The sequence below is a fragment of the Triticum aestivum genome, chromosome 3D (assembly GCF_018294505.1).
Source record: "Triticum aestivum cultivar Chinese Spring chromosome 3D, IWGSC CS RefSeq v2.1, whole genome shotgun sequence".
Lineage (NCBI taxonomy): Eukaryota > Viridiplantae > Streptophyta > Magnoliopsida > Poales > Poaceae > Triticum > Triticum aestivum.
Genome location: NC_057802.1, coordinates 446,257,138 through 446,267,644, shown reverse-complemented (window position 1 = coordinate 446,267,644; position 10,507 = coordinate 446,257,138).

Here is a 10,507-nt window from a genome sequence, read left to right as displayed (position 1 = left end):
TTTTGGACCAGAAGAAGCCCACGGAGCATCGGAGATGGACCAGAAGAGTCCCGAGGCACCCATGAGGGTGGGGGCGCGCCCTACCCCCCTGGACGCGCCCCCCTACCTTGTGGCCGCCTCGGAGACCCCCCTGACTTGTTCTCGACGCCAAGACCTCTTATATATACATAAACCCCCGGAACATAACATAGATCGGGAGTTCCACCGCTGCAAGCCTGTGTAGCCACCAAAAACCAATCGGGACCCTGTTCCGGCACCCTGCCAGAGGGGGGGATCCCTCACCGATGGCCATCTTCATCATCCCGGGCTCTCCATGACGAGGAGGGAGTAGTTCACCCTCGGGGCTGAGGGTATGTACCAGTAGCTATGTGTTTGATCTCTCTCTCTCGTGTTCTTGATTCGGCACGATCTTGATGTATCGCGAGCTTTGCTATTATAGTTGGATCTTATGATGTTTCTCCCCCTCTACTCTCTTGTAATGGATTGAGTTTTCCCTTTGAAGTTATCTTATCGGATTGAGTCTTTGAGGATTTGAGAACACTTGATGTATGTCTTGCATGTGCTTATCTGTGGTGACAATGGGATATTCACGTGATCTACTTGATGTATGTTTTGGTGATCAACTTGCGGGTTCAGTGACCTTGTGAACTTATGCATAGGGGTTGGCACACGTTTTTGTCTTGACTGTCCGGTAGAAACTTTGGGGCACTCTTTGAAGTTCTTTGTGTTGGTTGAATAGATGAATCTGAGATTGTGTGATTCATATTGTATAATCATACCCACTGATACTTGAGGTGACATTAGGGTTTTGGTTGATTTGTATCTTAAGGTGTTATTCTAGTACGAACTCTATGATAGATCGAACGGAAAGAATAACTTCGTGTTATTTTACTACGGACTCTTGAATAGATCGATTAGAAAGGGTAACTTTGAGGTGGTTTCGTACCCTACAATAATCTCTTCGTTTGTTCTCCGCTATTAGTGACTTTGGAGTGACTCTTTGTTGCATGTTGAGGAATAATTATATGATCTAATTATGTTATTATTGTTAAGAGAACTTGCACTAGTGAAAGTATGAACCCTAGGCCTTGTTTCCTAGCAATGCAATACCGTTTACGCTCACTTTTACCACTTGTTACCTTGCTGTTTTTATATTTTTTCAGATTACAAAAACCTATATTTACCATCCATATTGCACTTGTATCACCATCTCTTCGCCGAACTAGTGCACCTATACAATTTACCATTGTATTGGGTGTGTTGGGGACACAAGAGACTCTTTGTTATTTGGTTGCGGGGTTGCTTGAGAGAGACCATATTCAACCTACGCCTCCCACGGATTGATAAACCTTAGGTCATCCACTTGAGGGAAATTTGCTACTGTCCTACAAACCTCTGCACTTGGAGCCCAACAACGTCTATAAGAAGAAGGTTGTGTAGTAGACATCAAAGCTGAGGTTCGAGGAAGTGGAGGAGTTGGGGAGCGCATTGCCAGCAATGGGGAAATAACTGTGTAAGACACCGTGGCCGCCTAGCCAGGCGGATATCAAGGCTGCGTGGGGAAGCGGGGCCGCCCACGTCCAATCGATCGCCACGCGTCGACCAAGGCCGCAGGCTGTTGGGGCTCGCGGCGCTCCGCACTTGCCCTTTGGCTTCGCCTTGAAGCCAAGTCCGAGCACGCCTTGGGCCCGGGGGCTACTGTTGGCGTCGTGGGAATGGGGGTCCCCAGACTTGCCTGCCTGCGGCCCACGGCATGGCTCCACTAGCGGCCCCGTACGGCCCATCTTCACCAGCAAACACTCAAGACCCTCGCGAGGGGCCAAGCCTCGTGAGGCGGACGACGCAAGACCTCCTCGGGGGCGGCCTCACCAGGTCTGGCTCGCGAGGGGCGGAGAGATCAAGGCAAGGGGAACCTCGCGAGGTTCCTATGACGTGAGCCATGACGACCAAGGCCAGGCGGGCGCCAGTGAGCACAGTGTCCTCATTTCCTCTTTGGTGCTAAAGGGGCCAGCACAGGCGAGGAGTCCCGAGGCATCAGACAAAGGTTTCCATATCGGTGAAACGAGACCAAGACCAGCAGGACGGCAGGACGGAGGTCACCATGGAGCCCAAGACGGCGTCACCACCAGAGCCTTTGGCAGGCGAAGACCACCTTTAGTCAGGATAACTTGTACTAGTTGTCTCCCTTCGAATTTGGCCGTTGTTGGATCCCTTCCCACTCAATATTTGGGGAGAGGACCAGGGTCCCTATAAATAGGACTAGCCACCACCATAGGAGGCAACTCATCTTGGACTGGATCCATTCCATCCTCACACTCACCAAGCACAAGAACACATTCTCCTCAGGAGGCTGTTCTTCCCTTGTAATTGTTCATCCTCAGCCCAGAGGCAATCCACCACACCACACTGGAGTAGGGTATTACACCACAACGGTGGCCCAAACCAGTATAAATCTCGTGTCCCTTGTGTTGTGGGTTCGTCGAGCTAGGCTTTGAGATCACGGTGAGGGTGAGGGCGTGATTAGGTAGGGAGAGATCTTCGTGCGCACCCCAGTGTTCGAACCTCAAGGGTTTTGCCGGAACCCGAAATCCGACAGGTACTACCACTGGGGGTAGCGGTACTACTGCTGGGAGTCATGGTACTACCGCTCCCCTACGCGGTACTACCGTGTAGGCAGAGGGAGACCAGAGGCGGAGCAAGATCTGGACCCAGGGCGGTACTAGCAGCGGTGGTAGGGGCGGTACTACCGCCTCTACTGCCGCTCCCAGTGCCGCAAAACCCGACACGAGAGGTGACACCCTCGAGTCGAGGCGGTAGAGGCGCCAAACAACAGCAGTACTATGGCTGAGACCCCCAAGCGGTACTACCGCTGTGGAGCGGTACTGCCGCTTGTGGCTCTTGAGCGGTACTACCGCTGGGGTCTGCGGCACTACTGCTAGGACCAAATTTCACACCGGAAGCAACGAGGGATCCTCCATCGAAGCGAGAAGGCTCAGTGGGTGCAAAGGGGATGTGTACGTGTTGATTCCACCCTAGCCTTTCCAATGCGAACCCCCTCTTGATAGTACGGTGAGTCCTACAAAACAAGTCCACCAAAACTGAAACGAAAGAGCTACACCGTCTTCGCTTAAAACTCCGAGGGGAAGGAATCGTCTCGTGCCAAAGGATGAATCTCTGAAATACTCAACGCACACGATTAGTCCTCAAGAGCGTTGTCATCAATCACCAAAACTACTTAGAGAGAGACATGCCTTAACAACGGGTTACACACCTTTCTTCATGGTCTACGGAGCAGAGGCGGTTCTCCCTAGAATTTTATTAACCAGAAACTTGATACATGTGTGAATACATAGACAAACAGATTGTCACTAGTATGCCTCTACTTGACTAGCTCATTGAATCAAAGATGGTTAAGTTTCCTAGCCATAGACATGAGTTGTCATTTGATTAACGGGATCACATCATTAGAGAATGGTGTGATTGACTTGACCCATTCCGTCAGCTTAGCACTTGATCGTTTAGTATGTTGCTACTGCTTTCTTCATGACTTATACATGTTCCTATGACTATGAGATTATGCAACTCCCGAATACCGGAGGAACACTTTGTGTGCTACCAAACATCACAACATAACTGGGTGATTATAAAGGTGCTCTACAGGTGTCTCCGATGGTGTTCGTTGAGTTGGCATACATCGAGATTATGATTTGTCACTCCGATTGTCGGAGAGGTATCTCTGGGCCCTCTCGGTAATGCACATCACTATAAGCCTTGCAAGCAATGTGACTAATGAGTTAGTTGCGGGATGATGCATTATGGAACGAGTAAAGAGACTTGCCGGTAACGAGATTGAACTAGGTATTGAGATATCAACGATCGAATCTCGGTCAAGTAACATATCGATGACAAAGGGAACAACGTATGTTGTTATGCGGTTTGACCGATAAAGATCTTCATAGAATATGTGGGAGCCAATATGAACATCCAGGTTCCACTATTGGTTATTGACCGGAGACGTGTCTCGGTCATGTCTACATAGTTCTCGAACCCGTGGGGTCGGCACGCTTAACGTTCGGTGACGATCGGTATTATGAGTTTATGTGTTTTGATGTACCGAAGATAGTTCGGAGTCCCGGATGTGATCACGGACATGACGAGGAGTCTCGAAATGGTCGAGACATAAAGATTGATATATTGGATGACTATATTCGGACAGTGGAAGTGTTCCACGTGGTTTCGGGTAAAACCGGAGTGCCGGAGGGGTTACCGGAACCCCCCGGGAGAACTAATGGGCCACATGGGCCTTAGTGGAGAGAGAGAGGGCCGGCTAGGGCAGGCCGCGCGCCCCCTCCCCCTCTAGTCTGAATTGGACTAGGGAAGGGGGGGCGCCCCCCTTTCCTTCTCCCTCTCCTCCTTCCTTTCCCCCTCCTAGTAGGAGTAGGAAAGGGGAGTCCTACTCCTACTAGTAGGAGGACTCCTTCTCTCCTGGCGCGCCACAAGGGCCGGCCGGCCTCCCCCTTGCTCCTTTATATACGGGGGCAGGGGCACCCTAGAACAGATCATTGATCTCTTAGCCGTGTGCGGTGCCCCCCTCCACCATAATCCACCTCGGCCATATCGTTGCAGTACTTAGGCGAAGCCCTGCACTGGTAGCTTCATCATCACCGTCATGATGTCGTCATGCTGACGAAGCTCTCCCTCGACACTCTGCTGGATCGTGAGTTCGTGGAACGTCACCGAGCCGAACGGGTGCAGATCGCGGAGGTGCCGTACTTTCGGTGCTAGGATCGGTCGATCGTGAAGACGTACGACTACATCAACCGCGTTGTCATAACGCTTCCGCTTATGGTCTATGAGGGTACATGGACTACACTCTCTGTCGGATTTCGGGTTCCGGCAGAACCCTCAAGGTTCGAACACTGTGGTGCACACGAAGATCTTTCCTCTCCCAAGCTCTCACACTCCACGATCTCACGGACTAGCTCGCCGAACCCAAAGAACACGGGGACACAAGATTTATATTGGTTCGGGCCACCATTGTGGTGTAATACTCTACTCCAGTGTGGTGGTAGTGGATTGCCTCTTGGGCTGAGGATGAACAGTACAAGGGAAGAACAGCCTCCTGAGGAGAGGTGTTCTTGTGCTCGGTGAACTTGTGGGTGTGAGGATGAACTGAATGAGTTCGAGACGAGTTGCCTCCTACTATGGTGGCTAGCCCTATTTATAGAGGCCCTGGTCCTCTTCCCAAATATTGAGCGGGAAGGGATCCCACAACGGCCAAGTTTGAAGGGGGGCAGCTAGTACAACTTATCCTGACAAAAGTAGTCTTCGCCTGCCGAAGGCTCTGGTGGTGACGCCATCTTGGGCTCCACGGTGACCTCCGTCCTGCCATCCTGCTGGTCTTGGTCTTGTTGCACCGATATGGAAACCTTTGCCTGATGCCTCAGGACTCCTCGCCTGCGCTTGCCCCCTTTAGCACCAAAGAGGAAACGAGGACACTGTGATCGCTGGCGCCCGCCTGGCGCCCGCCTGGCCTTGATTGTCATGGCTTACCTCATGGGAAACCTTGCGAGGTACCCCTTGCCTTGATCTCTCCACCCCTCGCGAGCCAGCCCGGTGAGGCCGCTCCCAAGGAGGTCTTGTGTCGTCCGCCTCGCGAAGCTTGGCCCCTCGCGAGGGTCTTGAGTACTTGCTGGTGAAGATGGCCCGTATGGGCCCGCTTGATGAGACACGCCGTGGGCCGCAGGCAAGCAAGTCTGGGGACCCCCGTTCCCAGAACGCCGATAGTAGCCCCCGGGCTCAAGGCGCACTCGGACTTGGCTTCGAGGCGAAGCCAAAGGGAAAGTGCGGAGCGCCGCGGGCCCCAATAGCCTGCGGCCTTGGTCGACGCATGGCGGTTGATTGGACGTGGGCGTCTCCGCTTCCCCACGCTGCCTCGGCAACTGCCCGACTGACAAAAGGCTGGCGTGGGCTACGCTTGCCTTCATTGCTTCCTCCCGCCTTGCTCCAGATCCCCTTTCTCACCCCTTGCTTCCGAAATCTCCAGATCTGCTCCCATCCCCTTCCGAATCAGCGACCAATGGCGCCCCAGAAGGTCAAGGCTTCTTCGCCGCCCGCCTGGTACGAGCCGGCTCTAGATGCGCCCAATGTCTCGGAGAAGAACCTCGCCGTCACGTGCCTACTGACGGCGGGGGAGAGCAACGAGAGGGGGAAGACCGAGCTCCGGGCTGGCTCTGCCGTGCCGGAGCCCGAGGGAAGCACCTTCTTCCCCTTCTTCATGAGCAGCGTCGCCGCGGGGCTGTTCCCCCCCCCCCTTATCCGACTTCTTCTATGAGGTCCTTGGCCATTACGGGCTGCAGGCACTGCATCTTCATCCCAATTATGTTCTCCTTCTGTCGATCTTCGCCTTCTACTGCGTGGCGTACCTCGGCGTGACGGCATCCGTGGCACTGCTGCGCCACTTCTTCTTCCTCCGCACCAACGAGGGTTGCACCTCCGAGTGCGCCAACTTCATCACGGCCGGCAAGGGCAACTCGATCTTGAAGGCCGAGAAGAAGGCCGACAGCTTCAGGAGCAAGTGGGTCATGATGGACGCCAAGTGCGTCCACCCACGCTTGGTGCTGCCAACGGAGATGCCCCAGTCCGACGCGGGGTGGTCTCGTGCGAAGCTTACTGACGACCGGGCGACGACGGTGCTGGAGAAGATGAATGCCGACCTAAAGCCGGGCAATGCGAAGGCGGCGAAGGTGACAGGGGCCATGCTTCTGAGGGAGTTCCTGGTGCTGCGCGTGGCCCCGCTTCAGGCGCGTACGCGCCCCTTGTGGAGGCTCAGGGGCGAAGAAGACAAGCTTCGCCTGAGCCCGGAGGCCCTGCTTGACGAAGAGCTGCCTACGGCTCTCTGCCTCCTGGTCGGGGACGACGAGGAATACCCGCCGAGTGTCTTCGTTCCCTTGTTCCGCTGCAAGGACGGGGTGCAGGTCGCGGCTGCCATGCCAACCTTTGATGGGCACGGGCTGGTGCCGCCAGCGCCTCCTGCCACCCCAGCTGCGTCGGTGCCGATGGACTTGTCTTCTGACGACTCGCGGGGAGGAAGAGGAGGAGGGCGAGGAGCACAACTCGAAGGCGACCCCCGAGGGGATGGGGGAGACTTCCCCCTTGAGCAAGGCCGACATCCTCCGCACCCTGCCAGATGACGACGAGCCCGGTGCCCGCCAGGAGAAGGGGGAGGCGCCCGTGATCCCGACGAGGAGCAGGTCGGTGTTGGTCTCCCGAGATGCTGCTCCTACTTCGACGCCGCCTGGGGCAGCCTCTGGCCCCTCCGTTGCCCCGTCTTCTGCTCCTGGAGCCCGCGCGCCCGCGCCTCCTGCTTCGAGGCTCTCAGGCTTCAAGCTCAGCAAGCGGAGGGTGGACTATGCCGCGGTGGACCAGTAAGTGCTCGTGCTTTGCCTTGTTCTTGCTTATGCTGCTGCTTCTTGATGTTCATCGTTGGTTGGTTAGGCCGCCGCCTGCGGCGAAGAAGAGGAAGGAGGATGCAGCGACCCCGCCTGGGACTGAACCATCTGCAGTAGCCACACCCCCCTCCGTGAAGAAGGGAAGCGACGGCACTCGCACCTCCCCGGCCCGGCCGTCCTCGCGAGGCTTTGAGGAGCATCCTCGGGGGGAGTCAGCCCGTGGCCCCGCTGGCTCCTGAAGCGTTGATGTCCGGCCCGGCTGCTAGGGTTCCTAAAGCTCAGGAGCCCCCGTGTCGTGGAATAGTCATGACAGATGTCCTTAGTGTCAGGACTTAATCGCGAGGCCAGCGCATGTATGTGGTAGCTTGAGAGAGGTTAGGCGGAATCGAGAGACGCAACACAAGACAAGGATTTAGACAGCTTCGGGCCCCGAGAAACATCATCGGGTAATAGCCCTACATGTTGTTTGTGGCTAGGTCTCATTATGCTCATGAGAGAGTCGCCGGTAAGCCGGCTCTTTGTGTCTAGCCCTATAGATTGTTTCTTGTTCCTTGTTCCTCTTTGGGGTGCCCTGCCCCTCCTTATATAAGTTGGAGAGGCGGCTTTACATGTAGAGTCCTAGTAGGATTAGAACTAACTTATTCTCTATTACAAATCGGATACAAGTACGGGTCTTGCTTCCTCGTAAAGGAAATATTCCTCATGCCTTCCGTCTTAAGCCGGCCCATAATAACACGTCCCGGCCTACTGGGCCTTGGGACCTTGTCATCCGTCTGACCCACCGTCGAGGCCATCATTAAGTCGCCAGGCTCATGAGTTGCCAATCTTCCGGCGGGTTACGATGAAGCGTCAAGTCCGGCCGGGTAATACTCCCGGCCGGGTCATACCACGGGGTATATCCCCGACATTAGCCCCCAGTTTAACTTGGATTTATCCATGTTAAACTGATCCTATAAAATAAACACAAGAACAAACTTGATAGGTTGTGCTCCGGGTTAAATATTTTCCTGAACCGGCACCTGATCATCTTTGAGTCCTTGTCATTTCCTCCTGGATGCATACTCAAGATCTTATAGTGAATCTCTTTTAACAGATATGTCCAAACCTTGCCAATGCAAAAAATCCAGGCACTTCTTCTAAAAAATCTGGGTCAATAGGCCAGCTTCATAACCAATTTGCTGACATTGGCTCTTGTAGAGAAATATTATAAGAAATAACCCATTTGAGTCGGCCTTCAATGCTCTGACTTAACAAAAATATTGGTCTTGAAATATTCAACTGATATTCAGCCGGCTTAAAGATGTAGATCTTGCCAATTTATGATTGCCAAAATTGCCGGGTTATAAATAAATGATGCTGGGTCTTGATTGTTGCAGACACCGGGTTAATCTGGTCTACTCCAAACGAGAATTTGAAGATTTTTCTCCCTTATATGCATATCACCTGTAGCCCCCAAGTGTCGGGTTGTCATGCTTACAGCAACCTGGGACTTGTAATTGCCTTATGCTCATAAAAACTTCAACCAGTGTAGCCCCCAAGGGCCGGGTCATTATGCAATAATGAGCAGGGACTTTGTAGATATAACCATGTAAACTTGAGCAGCAACGTGTAGCCCCCAAGGGCCAGCTTAGTAAGATATTACTGAGCTCAGACTTTGTATATGATTCATTGATAATAACATCATATGATGTAATCTCCACCATGGGGCTTGAACCCACGTCCACAAGGTTAAGAGCTTTGTACTCTACCAACTGAGCAGTGGATCTTTCAATATAATGGATTAAAGCTTGTGTACCTTGAATTTTTGACAGGAGCAATTGGTAGCCCCCAAGGGCTGGCTCATTACAATGTGATGAGTCGGGTCTTCAATAAGTTGAGCAAAAAATGTCTTTACATTAGCCCCCAAGTGCCATGGTGCATGCTGGCAGTGACATGGGACTTGCATATTTTGATGTGAACTCAATTTAAATAATGTAGCCCCCAAGTGCCGGGTCGTAAGCCTGCAGCGACTCGGGACTATTCTTTTCCATTGTAGAATAAATCATATCCATTGATAAAATAATAGCCATTGCGCCAAAGCGACTTTGAATACCTCATCTATTGATAAGTCAATCCGGAGTTTAAATACCCGGCGGCTCTTGGCCGATGGCGATTTAATACGCCTCCATTGTAAGCCGGAATTTGTACAACCCGACGGCTTATAGCCTTTGAGAAAATCAAGAATTGATAACCCTTTTGAGACACCAATTTCAATCTTTGATGATGGGCTTGAATTTAATCATTTATGTAAGTCATAGCTCTGTAAATCCTGCAGAGTTTAAACAACATATGCCCTGGCGACTTAATGTCAAAAATCAGGGCGTATAACCACCCAAATGTAGTCTTATCCTGCACATAATTAGATCACAAGATCCTTTGGCGGTTTACCGCAGGGCGGGTCATAATATGTCACATATAACCATTGATGTGTAACAATGAGTCACAGATAAGCCTGTTATGAATCATAACTTTGAAACATAACTATAATAATATTATTATACCTGTGATATTGAATTTTCACTGCCAGTTTATGTGACCTGTGCAGTAAGGGTGATAACCCAATCTTTAGAAATCAAGACTTCCAAATGTTTATGATTGTCATATGACAGCGACTTATCATCCAAAGTCAAACCGGGTTAAATAGCAACCACTCATATACACTTTAGATATGATCAAAAGAGCTTCAAATAAAATCCAAAAATTGTTTGCAAAAAGATACTTCAAAAATTTTGAGGCTTCTGATTCAAATACGATCATAAAACCGTCCCAAAGGGGTTAAGCTAAGATTCGAATACGATCATATAGCCCCCAGTGGCTTTGGCGTTGCCGATCAAAAGGGTACTGACAGCTATGTTCTCTTTGGTTCGAATACGACCTATGTTTGAACAGGAAGCCCCCAAATGACCTTGAGAGTTGTTTAACGACGCTGATTCGAATACGATCCACATCGGTTCCCAAAAGGGGTTGAGCTATGATTCGAATACGATCAAGAAGCCCCCTAGTGAGCTCGGCAGTGT